Source organism: Pleurodeles waltl, chromosome 5 (assembly GCF_031143425.1).
Source record: "Pleurodeles waltl isolate 20211129_DDA chromosome 5, aPleWal1.hap1.20221129, whole genome shotgun sequence".
Lineage (NCBI taxonomy): Eukaryota > Metazoa > Chordata > Amphibia > Caudata > Salamandridae > Pleurodeles > Pleurodeles waltl.
The window spans coordinates 1,764,225,588-1,764,238,629 of NC_090444.1; positions in this window are offsets into that span (position 1 = coordinate 1,764,225,588).

Here is a 13,042-nt window from a genome sequence, read left to right on the forward strand (position 1 = left end):
CCTCCTAACATGCAAAAATACAGGCAGCAGCTCTTAATTAATGGGACAAGTGTAGAAGGCCTGAGGGATACAGGTGCCAGTGTCACCATGGTGACAGAGAAACTGGTTTCCCCTGGTCAATACCTGGCTGGACAAACTTATCCAGTCACCAATGCTGACAATCAAACTAAAGTACATCCCATGGCTATGGTAACTTTAGAGTGGGGAGGGGTCAATGGCCTGAAACAGGTGGTGGTCTCCTCAAATATCCCAGTAGACTGTTTGCTTGGAAATGACCTGGAGTCCTCAGCATGGGCTGAGGTAGAACTGAAAACCCACGCAGCCATGCTGGGTATCCCTGAACTGGTGTGTATCAAGACAAGGGCACAGTGCAAGGCTCAGGGTGAAAAAGTAGAGTTGGAGTCTGGAAAAAGGGCCCAGCCTACCAAGAGGAAAGGAAAGTCAGCTGGGAAACCAGCTGCAACACAACAACAAAAAGAGAACCTCTCTTCTCAGGAAGAAGTTCTGCCCTCTGAGGGAACTGAGCCTATGGAGTTGGAACCTTATCAGGTTGAGCTCTTGGGCCCAGGGGGACCCTCAAGGGAGCAGTTGTGTAAGGGGCAAGAAACCTGTCCCTCTCTTGAAGGCCTTAGGCAGCAAGCTGCTGAAGAGTCCAATGGCAAGAAAACTGGAACACATAGGGTCTATTGGGAAGATGGACTCCTGTACACTAAGGCAAGAGATCCCAAACCTGGTGCCACTAGGAGAGTGGCAGTGCCTCAGGAGTTCAGAGAGTTCATACTGACCTTAGCCCATGATATTCCCCTTGCTGGGCATTTGGGACAAACCAAGACGTGGGAGAGACTAGTCAACCACTTCTATTGGCCCAACATGTCCCAGAAAGTTAAGGAGTTTTGTGTCTCCTGTACCACCTGTCAAGCCAGTGGTAAGACAGGTGAACATCCAAAGGCCCCCCTCATTCCACTTCCAGTGGTGGGGGTCCCCTTTGAAAGAGTGGGTGTGGACATAGTGGGTCCACTTGAACCTCCCACAGCCTCAGGAAATATGTACATACTAGTAGTAGTGGATCATGCTACTAGGTATCCTGAAGCTATTCCCCTTAGGTCGACTACTGCCCCTGCAGTAGCCAAGGCCCTCATTGGTATCTTTACCAGAGTGGGCTTCCCTAAGGAGGTGGTGTCTGACAGAGGTACCAACTTCATGTCAGCATATCTGAAACACATGTGGAATGAGTGTGGAGTGACTTATAAATTCACTACACCCTATCATCCACAAACTAATGGCCTTGTTGAGAGATTCAACAAGACATTAAAGGGCATGATCATGGGGCTCCCAGAAAAACTCAAAAGGAGATGGGATGTCCTCTTGCCATGTCTGCTTTTCGCTTACAGAGAGGTGCCTCAGAAGGGAGTAGGGTTCTCACCCTTTGAACTTCTGTTTGGCCACCCTGTAAGGGGACCACTAGCTCTTGTGAAAGAAGGCTGGGAGAGACCTCTTCATGAGCCTAAACAAGACATAGTGGACTATGTACTTGGCCTTCGTTCAAGGATGGCAGAGTACATGGAAAAGGCAAGTAAAAACCTTGAGGCCAGCCAACCGCTCCAGAAGTTTTGGTATGACCAAAAGGCTGCAATGGTTGAATTTCAACCAGGGCAGAAAGTCTGGGTTTTGGAGCCAGGGCACTTCAGGACAAATGGAGTGGCCCTTACCCAGTGCTAGAGAAGAAGAGTCAGGTCACCTACCTGGTGGACCTAGGCACTAGCAGGAGCCCCAAGAGGGTGATCCATGTGAACTGCCTAAACCTCTTCCATGATAGGGCTGATGTGAATCTGTTAATGGTAACAGATGAGGACCAGGAAGCTGAGAGTGAACCTCTCCCTGATCTCCTCTCATCAAACCCTAAAGATGGTTCAGTAGATGGAGTGATCTATTCAGACACCCTCTCTGACCAACAGATAGCTGACTGCAGGAAGGTCCTGCAACAGTTTGCTGAGCTCTTTTCCCTAACCCCTGGTCAGACACACCTGTGTACCCATGATGTGGACACAGGAGACAGCATGCCTGTCAAAAACAATATTTTCAGACAGTCTGACCAAGTTAAGGAAAGCATCAAGGTGGAAGTCCACAAGATGCTGGAATTGGGAGTAATTGAGCACTCTGACAGCCCCTGGGCTAGCCCAGTGGTCTTAGTCCCCATACCTCACACCAAAGATGGAAAGAGAGAGATGAGGTTTTGTGTGGACTACAGAGGACTTAATTCTGTCACCAAGACAGATGCCCATCCCATTCCTAGGGCTGATGAACTGATTGATAAATTAGGTGCTGCCAGATTCTTAAGTACCTTTGACTTAACAGCAGGGTACTGGCAAATCAAAATGGCACCTGGAGCAAAAGAAAAGACAGCATTCTCCACACCTGATGGGCATTATCAGTTTACTGTTATGCCCTTTGGTTTAAAGAATGCCCCTGCCACCTTCCAAAGGTTGGTGAATCAAGTCCTTGCTGGTTTGGAGTCCTTAAGTGCAGCTTATCTTGATGATATTGCTGTCTTTAGCTCCAGCTGGCAGGATCACCTGGTCCACCTGAAGAAGGTTTTAAAGGCTCTGCAATCAGCAGGCCTCTCTACCAAGGCATCCAAATGCCAGATAGGGCAGGGAACTGTGGTTTACTTGGGACACCTTGTAGGTGGAGGCCAAGTTCAGCCACTCCAGCCTAAGATCCAGACTATTCTGGACTGGGCAGCTCCAAAACCCCAGACTCAAGTCAGGGCATTCCTTGGCTTGACTGGGTATTATAGGAGGTTTGTGAAGGGAAATGGATCCATAGTGACAGCCCTCTCAGAACTCACCTCCAAGAAAATGCCCAAGAAGGTAAACTGGACTGTAGAATGCCAACAGGCCTTTGACACCCTGAAACAAGCAATGTGCACAGCACCAGTTCTAAAAGCTCTAGGTTACTCCAAGCAGTTCATTGTGCAGACAAATGCCTCTGAACATGGGATAGGGGCAGTTTTGTCCCAAACAAATGAAGATGGCCTTGACCAGCCTGTTGCTTTCATTAGCAGGAGGTTACTCCCCAGGGAGCAGCGTTGGAGTGCCATTGAGAGGGAGGCCTTTGCTGTGGTTTGGTCCCTGAAGAAGCTGAGACCATACCTCTTTGGTACTCACTTCCTAGTTCAAACTGACCACAGACCTCTCAGATGGCTGATGCAAATGAAAGGTGAAAATCCAAAACTGTTGAGGTGGTCCATCTCCCTACAGGGAATGGACTTTATAGTGGAACACAGACCTGGGACTGCCCATGCCAATGCAGATGGCCTTTCCAGGTTCTTCCACTTAGAAAATGAAGACTCTCTTGGGAAAGGTTAGTCTCATCCTCTTTCGTTTGGGGGGGGGGGGGGGGTTTGTGTAAGGAAATGCCTTCTTGGCATGGTTACCCCCTGACTTTTTGCCTTTGCTGATGCTATGTTTTGAATTGAAAGTGTGCTGAGGCCTGCTAACCAGGCCCCAGCACCAGTGTTCTTTCCCTAATCTGTACTTTTGTTTTCACAATTGGCACACCCTGGCATCCAGGTAAGTCCCTTGTAACTGGTACCCCTGGTACCAAGGGCCCTGATGCCAGGGAAGGTCTCTAAGGGCTGCAGCATATCTTATGCCACCCTGGGGACCCCTCACTCAGCACAGACACACTGCTTGCCAGCGTGTGTGTGCTGGTGAGAACAAAACGAGTAAGTCGACATGGCACTCCCCTCAGGGTGCCATGCCAACCTCACACTGCCTATGCAGTATAGATAAGTCACCCCTCTAGCAGGCCTTACAGCCGTAAGGCAGGGTGCACTATACCATAGGTGAGGGCACCAGTGCATGAGCACTGTGCCCCTACAGTGTCTAAGCCAAACCTTAGACATTGTAAGTGCAGGGTAGCCATAAGAGTATAAGGTCTGGAAGTCTCTCAAACACGAACTCCACAGCACCATAATGGCTGCACTGAAAACTGGGAAGTTTGGTATCAAACTTCTCAGCACAATAAATGCACACTGATGCCAGTGTACATTTTATTGTAAAATACACCCCAGAGGGCACCTTAGAGGTGCCCCCTGAAACCTTAACCAACTACCTGTGTAGGCTGACTGGTTTTAGCAGCCTGCCACACTCAAGACATGTTGCTGGCCACATGGGGAGAGTGCCTTTGTCACTCTGTGGCTAGTAACAAAGCCTGCACTGGGTGGAGATGCTATCACCTCCCCCAGGCAGGAGCTGTAACACCTGGCGGTGAGCCTCAAAGGCTCACCCCCTTTGTTACAGCACCACAGGGCATTCCAGCTAGTGGAGTTCCCCGCCCCCTCTGGCCACGGCCCCACTTTTGGCGGCAAGGCCGGAGGAGATAATGAGAAAAACAAGGAGGAGTCACTGGCCAGTCAGGACAGCCCCTAAGGCAACCTGAGCTGAAGTGACTCTGACTTTTAGGAATCCTCCATCTTGCAGATGGAGGATCCCCCCAATAGGGATAGGAATGTGGCCCCCTCCCCTTGGGAGGAGGCACAAAGAGGGTGTAGCCACCCTCAGGGCTAGTAGCCATTGGCTACTGCCCTCCCTGACCTAAACACACCCCTAAATCCTGTATTTAGGGGCTCCCCTGAACCTAGGAAATCAGATTCCTGCAACCTAAGAAGAAGAGGACTGCTGAGCTGAAAAACCCTGCAGAGAAGACGGAGACACCAACTGCTTTGGCCCCAGCCCTACCGGCCTGTCTCCCCCCTTCGGAAGAAAACTGCTCCAGCGACGCTTTCCCCAGGACCAGCGACCTCTGAATCCTCAGACGACTGCCCTGCTCTAAAAGGACCAAGAAACTCCCGAGAACAGCGGCCCTGTTCAACAAAGACTGCAACTTTTTTTTCCAGAGGAGCAACTTTAAAGACCCCTGCAATTCCCACCAGAAGCGTGAGACTTGCAACACTGCACCCGGCGACCCCGACTCGACTGGTGAAGAAACAACGCTACAGGGAGGACCCCCAGGCGACTCCAAGACTGTGAGTAACCAAAGTTGTCCCCCCTGAGCCCCCACAGCGACGCCTGCAGAGGGAATCCCGACGCCTGCAGAGGGAATCCCGAGGCTCCCCCTGACCGCGACTGTCTGAATCCAAAATCCAGACCCCTGGAAAAGACCCTGCACCCGCAGCCCCCAGGACCTGAAGGATCGGAACTCCAGTGCAGGAGCGACCCCCAGGAGGCCCTCTCCCTTGCCCAGGTGGTGGCTACCTCAAGGAGCCCCCCCCCCCTTGCCTGCCTGCATCGCTGAAGAGACCCCTTGGTCTCTCATTGAAACCTATTGAAAACCCGACGTGTGTTTGCACACTGCACCTGGCCGCCCCCGTGCTGCTGAGGGTGTACTTTTTGTGCTGACTTGTGTCCCCCCCGGTGCCCTACAAAACCCCCCTGGTCTGCCCTCCGAAAGCGCGGGTACTTACCTGCTGGCAGACTGGAACCGGGGCACCCCCTTCTCCATTGAGGCCTATGTGTTTTGGGCACCATTTTTAACTCTGCACCTGACCGGCCCTGAGCTGCTGGTGTGGTAACTTTGGGGTTGCTCTGAACCCCCAACGGTGGGCTACCTTGGACCCCAATTTGAACCCCGTAGGTGGTTTACTTACCTGCAAGAACTAACATTAACTTACCTCCCCTAGGAACTGTGAAAATTGCACTGTGTCCACTTTTAAAATAGCTATATGTGTTTTATGTAAGAAGTATATATGCTATTGTGATTATTCAAAGTTCCTAAAGTACTTACCTGCAATACCTTTCAAATGAGATATTACATGTAGAATTTGAACCTGTGGTTCTTAAAATAAACTAAGAAAATATATTTTTCTATACAAAAACCTATTGGCCTGGAATTGTCTGAGTGTGTGTTCCTCATTTATTGCCTGTGTGTATGTACAACAAATACTTAACACTACTCCTTTGATAAGCCTATTGCTCGACCACACTACCACAAAATAGAGCATTAGTATTAACTCTTTTTGCCACTATCTTACCTCTAAGGGGACCCCTTGGACTCTGTGCATACTATTCCTTACTTTGAAATAGTACATACAGAGCCAACTTCCTACATTGGTGGCAGCAGTGGGATACAAGACTTTGCATTTGCTGGACTACTCAGCCAATACCTGATCACGCGACAAATTCCCAAAAATTTCATTAGAAATTGATTTTTGCAATTTGAACTATTTTTCTAAATTCTTAAAAGTCCTGCTAGGGCCTTGTGTTAGTCCCTGTTTAGCATTTCTTTTAGAGTTTAAAAGTGTTGTGAAAGTTTGAATTAGAACCTAGAACTAGTTTTAGATTCTTAAAAATTATTCCAACTTTTAGAAGCATAATGTCTAGTGCAGAGATGAATGTGGAGGAACTCGACCTCACACCTTACCTCCATCTTAAGATGAGGGAGCTAAGGTCACTCTGCAAAATAAAGAAAATTAAAATGGGCTCAAGACCTTCCAAACAACAGCTCCAGGAGCTTTTGGCAGAGTTTGAAAGAGCCAACCCCTCTGAGGATGGCAACACAGAGGATGAAGATAGTGACTTGGAGGAGAATTCCCCCCTCCAGTCCTCCTTAGGGAGAACAGGGCTGCTCAAGCCCTGACTCCAAATATACTAGTCAGAGATGCTGTTTCCCTCACAGGAGGGACCAGCACATCTGAAATCACTGAGGATAACTCCAGTGAAGAGGACATCCAGTTAGCCAGGATGGCCAAAAGATTGGCTTTGGAAAGACAGAGCCTAGCCATAGAAAGGGAAAGACAAGAGATGGGCCTAGGACCCATCAATGGTGGCACAACATAACTAGGGCCAGAGATTCTCCTGACATGTTGAAAATCCCTAAAGGGATTGTAACTAAATATGAAGATGGTGATGACATCACCAAATGGTTCACAGCTTTTGAGAGGGCTTGTATAACCAGAAAAGTAAACAGATCTCACTGGGGTGCTCTCCTTTGGGAAATGTTCACTGGAAAGTGTAGGGATAGACTCCTCACACTCTCTGGAAAAGATGCAGAATCTTATGACCTCATGAAGGGAACCCTGATTGAGGGCTTTGGATTCTCCACTGAGGAGTATAGAATTAGATTCAGGGGGGCTCAAAAAACCTCGAGCCAGACCTGGGTTGATTTTGTGGACTACTCAGTGAAAACACTGGATGGTTGGATTCAAGGCAGTGGTGTTAATAATTATGATGGGCTGTACAATTTATTTGTGAAAGAACACCTTTTAAGTAATTGTTCAAATGATAAACTGCATCAGCATCTGGTAGACCTGGGACCAATTTCTCCCCAAGAATTGGGAAAGAAGGCGGACCATTGGGTCAAGACTAGGGTGACCAAGACTTCCACCGGGGGTGACCAAAGGAAAGGGGTGACAAAGCCTCCCCAGGGGAAAGGTGTTGAGACATCCAAAAACAAAAATAGTAAAGAGTCTTCTTCAGGCCCCCAAAAACCTGCACAGGAGGGTGGGCCCAGAGCCTCTTCACGAAACAATTTTGGGTACAAGGGTAAAAACTTTGATCCCAAAAAGGCCTGGTGTCGTAGCTGTAATCAGCCTGGACACCAAACTGGAGACAAGGCCTGTCCCAAGAAAAGTACCACTTCTAACTCCACTCCAGCTAACACTGGAATGGCTAGTCTCCAAGTGGGATCAACAGTGTGCCCAGAGCAAATCAGGTGTCACACAGAAGCTACATTAGTCTCTGAGGGTGGGGTGGATTTAGCCACACTGGCTACCTGGCCTCCTAACATGCAAAAATACAGGCAGCAGCTCTTAATTAATGGGACAAGTGTAGAAGGCCTGAGGGATACAGGTGCCAGTGTCACCATGGTGACAGAGAAACTGGTTTCCCCTGGTCAATACCTGGCTGGACAAACTTATCCAGTCACCAATGCTGACAATCAAACTAAAGTACATCCCATGGCTATGGTAACTTTAGAGTGGGGAGGGGTCAATGGCCTGAAACAGGTGGTGGTCTCCTCAAATATCCCAGTAGACTGTTTGCTTGGAAATGACCTGGAGTCCTCAGCATGGGCTGAGGTAGAACTGAAAACCCACGCAGCCATGCTGGGTATCCCTGAACTGGTGTGTATCAAGACAAGGGCACAGTGCAAGGCTCAGGGTGAAAAAGTAGAGCTGGAGTCTGGAAAAAGGGCCCAGCCTACCAAGAGGAAAGGAAAGTCAGCTGGGAAACCAGCTGCAACACAACAACAAAAAGAGAACCTCTCTTCTCAGGAAGAAGTTCTGCCCTCTGAGGGAACTGAGCCTATGGAATTGGAACCTTATCAGGTTGAGCTCTTGGGCCCAGGGGGACCCTCAAGGGAGCAGTTGTGTAAGGGGCAAGAAACCTGTCCCTCTCTTGAAGGCCTTCGGCAGCAAGCTGCTGAAGAGTCCAATGGCAAGAAAACTGGAACACATAGGGTCTATTGGGAAGACGGACTCCTGTACACTAAGGCAAGAGATCCCAAACCTGGTGCCACTAGGAGAGTGGCAGTGCCTCAGGAGTTCAGAGAGTTCATACTGACCTTAGCCCATGATATTCCCCTTGCTGGGCATTTGGGACAAACCAAGACGTGGGAGAGACTAGTCAACCACTTCTATTGGCCCAACATGTCCCAGAAAGTTAAGGAGTTTTGTGTCTCCTGTACCACCTGTCAAGCCAGTGGTAAGACAGGTGGACATCCAAAGGCCCCCCTCATTCCACTTCCAGTGGTGGGGGTCCCCTTTGAAAGAGTGGGTGTGGACATAGTGGGTCCACTTGAACCTCCCACAGCCTCAGGAAATATGTACATACTAGTAGTAGTGGATCATGCTACTAGGTATCCTGAAGCTATTCCCCTTAGGTCGACTACTGCCCCTGCAGTAGCCAAGGCCCTCATTGGTATCTTTACCAGAGTGGGCTTCCCTAAGGAGGTGGTGTCTGACAGAGGTACCAACTTCATGTCAGCATACCTGAAACACATGTGGAATGAGTGTGGAGTGACTTATAAATTCACTACACCCTATCATCCACAAACTAATGGCCTTGTTGAGAGATTCAACAAGACATTAAAGGGCATGATCATGGGGCTCCCAGAAAAACTCAAAAGGAGATGGGATGTCCTCTTGCCATGTCTGCTTTTCGCTTACAGAGAGGTGCCTCAGAAGGGAGTAGGGTTCTCACCCTTTGAACTTCTGTTTGGCCACCCTGTAAGGGGACCACTAGCTCTTGTGAAAGAAGGCTGGGAGAGACCTCTTCATGAGCCTAAACAAGACATAGTGGACTATGTACTTGGCCTTCGTTCAAGGATGGCAGAGTACATGGAAAAGGCAAGTAAAAACCTTGAGGCCAGCCAACAGCTCCAGAAGTTTTGGTATGACCAAAAGGCTGCAATGGTTGAATTTCAACCAGGGCAGAAAGTCTGGGTTTTGGAGCCAGGGCACTTCAGGACAAATGGAGTGGCCCTTACCCAGTGCTAGAGAAGAAGAGTCAGGTCACCTACCTGGTGGACCTAGGCACTAGCAGGAGCCCCAAGAGGGTGATCCATGTGAACCGCCTAAACCTCTTCCATGATAGGGCTGATGTGAATCTGTTAATGGTAACAGATGAGGACCAGGAAGCTGAGAGTGAACCTCTCCCTGATCTCCTCTCATCAAACCCTAAAGATGGTTCAGTAGATGGAGTGATCTATTCAGACACCCTCTCTGACCAACAGATAGCTGACTGCAGGAAGGTCCTGCAACAGTTTGCTGAGCTCTTTTCCCTAACCCCTGGTCAGACACACCTGTGTACCCATGATGTGGACACAGGAGACAGCATGCCTGTCAAAAACAAAATTTTCAGACAGTCTGACCAAGTTAAGGAAAGCATCAAGGTGGAAGTCCACAAGATGCTGGAATTGGGAGTAATTGAGCACTCTGACAGCCCCTGGGCTAGCCCAGTGGTCTTAGTCCCCAAACCTCACACCAAAGATGGAAAGAGAGAGATGAGGTTTTGTGTGGACTACAGAGGACTTAATTCTGTCACCAAGACAGATGCCCATCCCATTCCTAGGGCTGATGAACTGATTGATAAATTAGGTGCTGCCAGATTCTTAAGTACCTTTGACTTAACAGCAGGGTACTGGCAAATCAAAATGGCACCTGGAGCAAAAGAAAAGACAGCATTCTCCACACCTGATGGGCATTATCAGTTTACTGTTATGCCCTTTGGTTTAAAGAATGCCCCTGCCACCTTCCAAAGGTTGGTGAATCAAGTCCTTGCTGGTTTGGAGTCCTTTAGTGCAGCTTATCTTGATGATATTGCTGTCTTTAGCTCCAGCTGGCAGGATCACCTGGTCCACCTGAAGAAGGTTTTAAAGGCTCTGCAATCAGCAGGCCTCTCTACCAAGGCATCCAAATGCCAGATAGGGCAGGGAACTGTGGTTTACTTGGGACACCTTGTAGGTGGAGGCCAAGTTCAGCCACTCCAGCCTAAGATCCAGACTATTCTGGACTGGGCAGCTCCAAAACCCCAGACTCAAGTCAGGGCATTCCTTGGCTTGACTGGGTATTATAGGAGGTTTGTGAAGGGAAATGGATCCATAGTGACAGCCCTCACAGAACTCACCTCCAAGAAAATGCCCAAGAAGGTAAACTGGACTGTAGAATGCCAACAGGCCTTTGACACCCTGAAACAAGCAATGTGCACAGCACCAGTTCTAAAAGCTCTAGGTTACTCCAAGCAGTTCATTGTGCAGACAAATTCCTCTGAACATGGGATAGGGGCAGTTTTGTCCCAAACAAATGAAGATGGCCTTGACCAGCCTGTTGCTTTCATTAGCAGGAGGTTACTCCCCAGGGAGCAGCGTTGGAGTGCCATTGAGAGGGAGGCCTTTGCTGTGGTTTGGTCCCTGAAGAAGCTGAGACCATACCTCTTTGGTACTCACTTCCTAGTTCAAACTGACCACAGACCTCTCAGATGGCTGATGCAAATGAAAGGTGAAAATCCAAAACTGTTGAGGTGGTCCATCTCCCTACAGGGAATGGACTTTATAGTGGAACACAGACCTGGGACTGCCCATGCCAATGCAGATGGCCTTTCCAGGTTCTTCCACTTAGAAAATTAAGACTCTCTTGGGAAAGGTTAGTCTCATCCTCTTTCGTTTGGGGGGGGGGGGGGGGTTGTGTAAGGAAATGCCTCCTTGGCATGGTTACCCCCTGACTTTTTGCCTTTGCTGATGCTATGTTTTGAATTGAAAGTGTGCTGAGGCCTGCTGTAAGGAAATGCCTCCTTGGCATGGTTGCCCCCTGACTTTTTGCCTTTGCTGATGCTATGTTTACAATTGAAAGTGTGCTGAGGCCTGCTAACCAGGCCCCAGCACCAGTGTTCTTTCCCTAACCTGTACTTTTGTATCCACAATTGGCAGACCCTGGCATCCAGATAAGTCCCTTATAACTGGTACTTCTAGTACCAAGGGCCCTGATGCCAAGGAAGGTCTCTAAGGGCTGCAGCATGTCTTATGCCACCCTGGAGACCTCTCACTCAGCACAGACACACTGCTTGCCAGCTTGTGTGTGCTAGTGAGGACAAAACGAGTAAGTCGACATGGCACTCCCCTCAGGGTGCCATGCCAGCCTCTCACTGCCTATGCAGTATAGGTAAGACACCCCTCTAGCAGGCTTTACAGCCCTAAGGCAGGGTGCACTATACCATAGGTGAGGGTACCAGTGCATGAGCATGGTACCCCTACAGTGTCTAAACAAAACCTTAGAATTTGTAAGTGCAGGGTAGCCATAAGAGTATATGGTCTGGGAGTCTGTCAAACACGAACTCCACAGCACCATAATGGCTACACTGAAAACTGGGAAGTTTGGTATCAAACTTCTCAGCACAATAAATGCACACTGATGCCAGTGTACATTTTATTGTAAAATACACCACAGAGGGCACCTTAGAGGTGCCCCCTGAAACTTAACCGACTGTCTGTGTAGGCTGACTAGTTCCAGCAGCCTGCCACACCAGAGACATGTTGCTGGCCCCATGGGGAGAGTGCCTTTGTCACTCTGAGGCCAGTAACAAAGCCTGCACTGGGTGGAGATGCTAACACCTCCCCCAGGCAGGAGCTGTGACACCTGGCGGTGAGCCTCAAAGGCTCACCCCTTTGTCACAGCCCAGCAGGGCACTCCAGCTTAGTGGAGTTGCCCGCCCCCTCCGGCCACGGCCCCCACTTTTGGCGGCAAGGCTGGAGGGAACAAAGAAAGCAACAAGGAGGAGTCACTGGCCAGTCAGGACAGCCCCTAAGGTGTCCTGAGCTGAAGTGACTCTAACTTTTAGAAATCCTCCATCTTGCAGATGGAGGATTCCCCCAATAGGGTTAGGATTGTGACCCCCTCCCCTTGGGAGGAGGCACAAAGAGGGTGTACCCACCCTCAGGGCTAGTAGCCATTGGCTACTAACCCCCCAGACCTAAACACGCCCTTAAATTTAGTATTTAAGGGCTACCCTGAACCCTAGAAAATTAGATTCCTGCAACTACAAGAAGGAGGACTGCCTAGCTGAAAACCCCTGCAGAGGAAGACCAGAAGACGACAACTGCCTTGGCTCCAGAAACTCACCGGCCTGTCTCCTGCCTTCCAAAGATCCTGCTCCAGCGACGCCTTCCAAAGGGACCAGCGACCTCGACATCCTCTGAGGACTGCCCCTGCTTCGAAAAGACAAGAAACTCCCGAGGACAGCGGACCTGCTCCAAGAAAGGCTGCAACTTTGTTTCCAGCAGCCTTGAAAGAACCCTGCAAGCTCCCCGCAAGAAGCGTGAGACTTGCAACACTGCACCCGGTGACCCCGACTCGGCTGGTGGAGATCCAACACCTCAGGAGGGACCCCAGGACTACTCTGATACTGTGAGTAACAAAACCTGTCCCCCCTGAGCCCCCACAGCGCCGCCTGCAGAGGGAATCCCGAGGCTTCCCCTGACCGCGACTCTTTGAATCCAAAGTCCCGACACCTGGGAGAGACCCTGCACCCGCAGCCCCCAGGACCTGAAG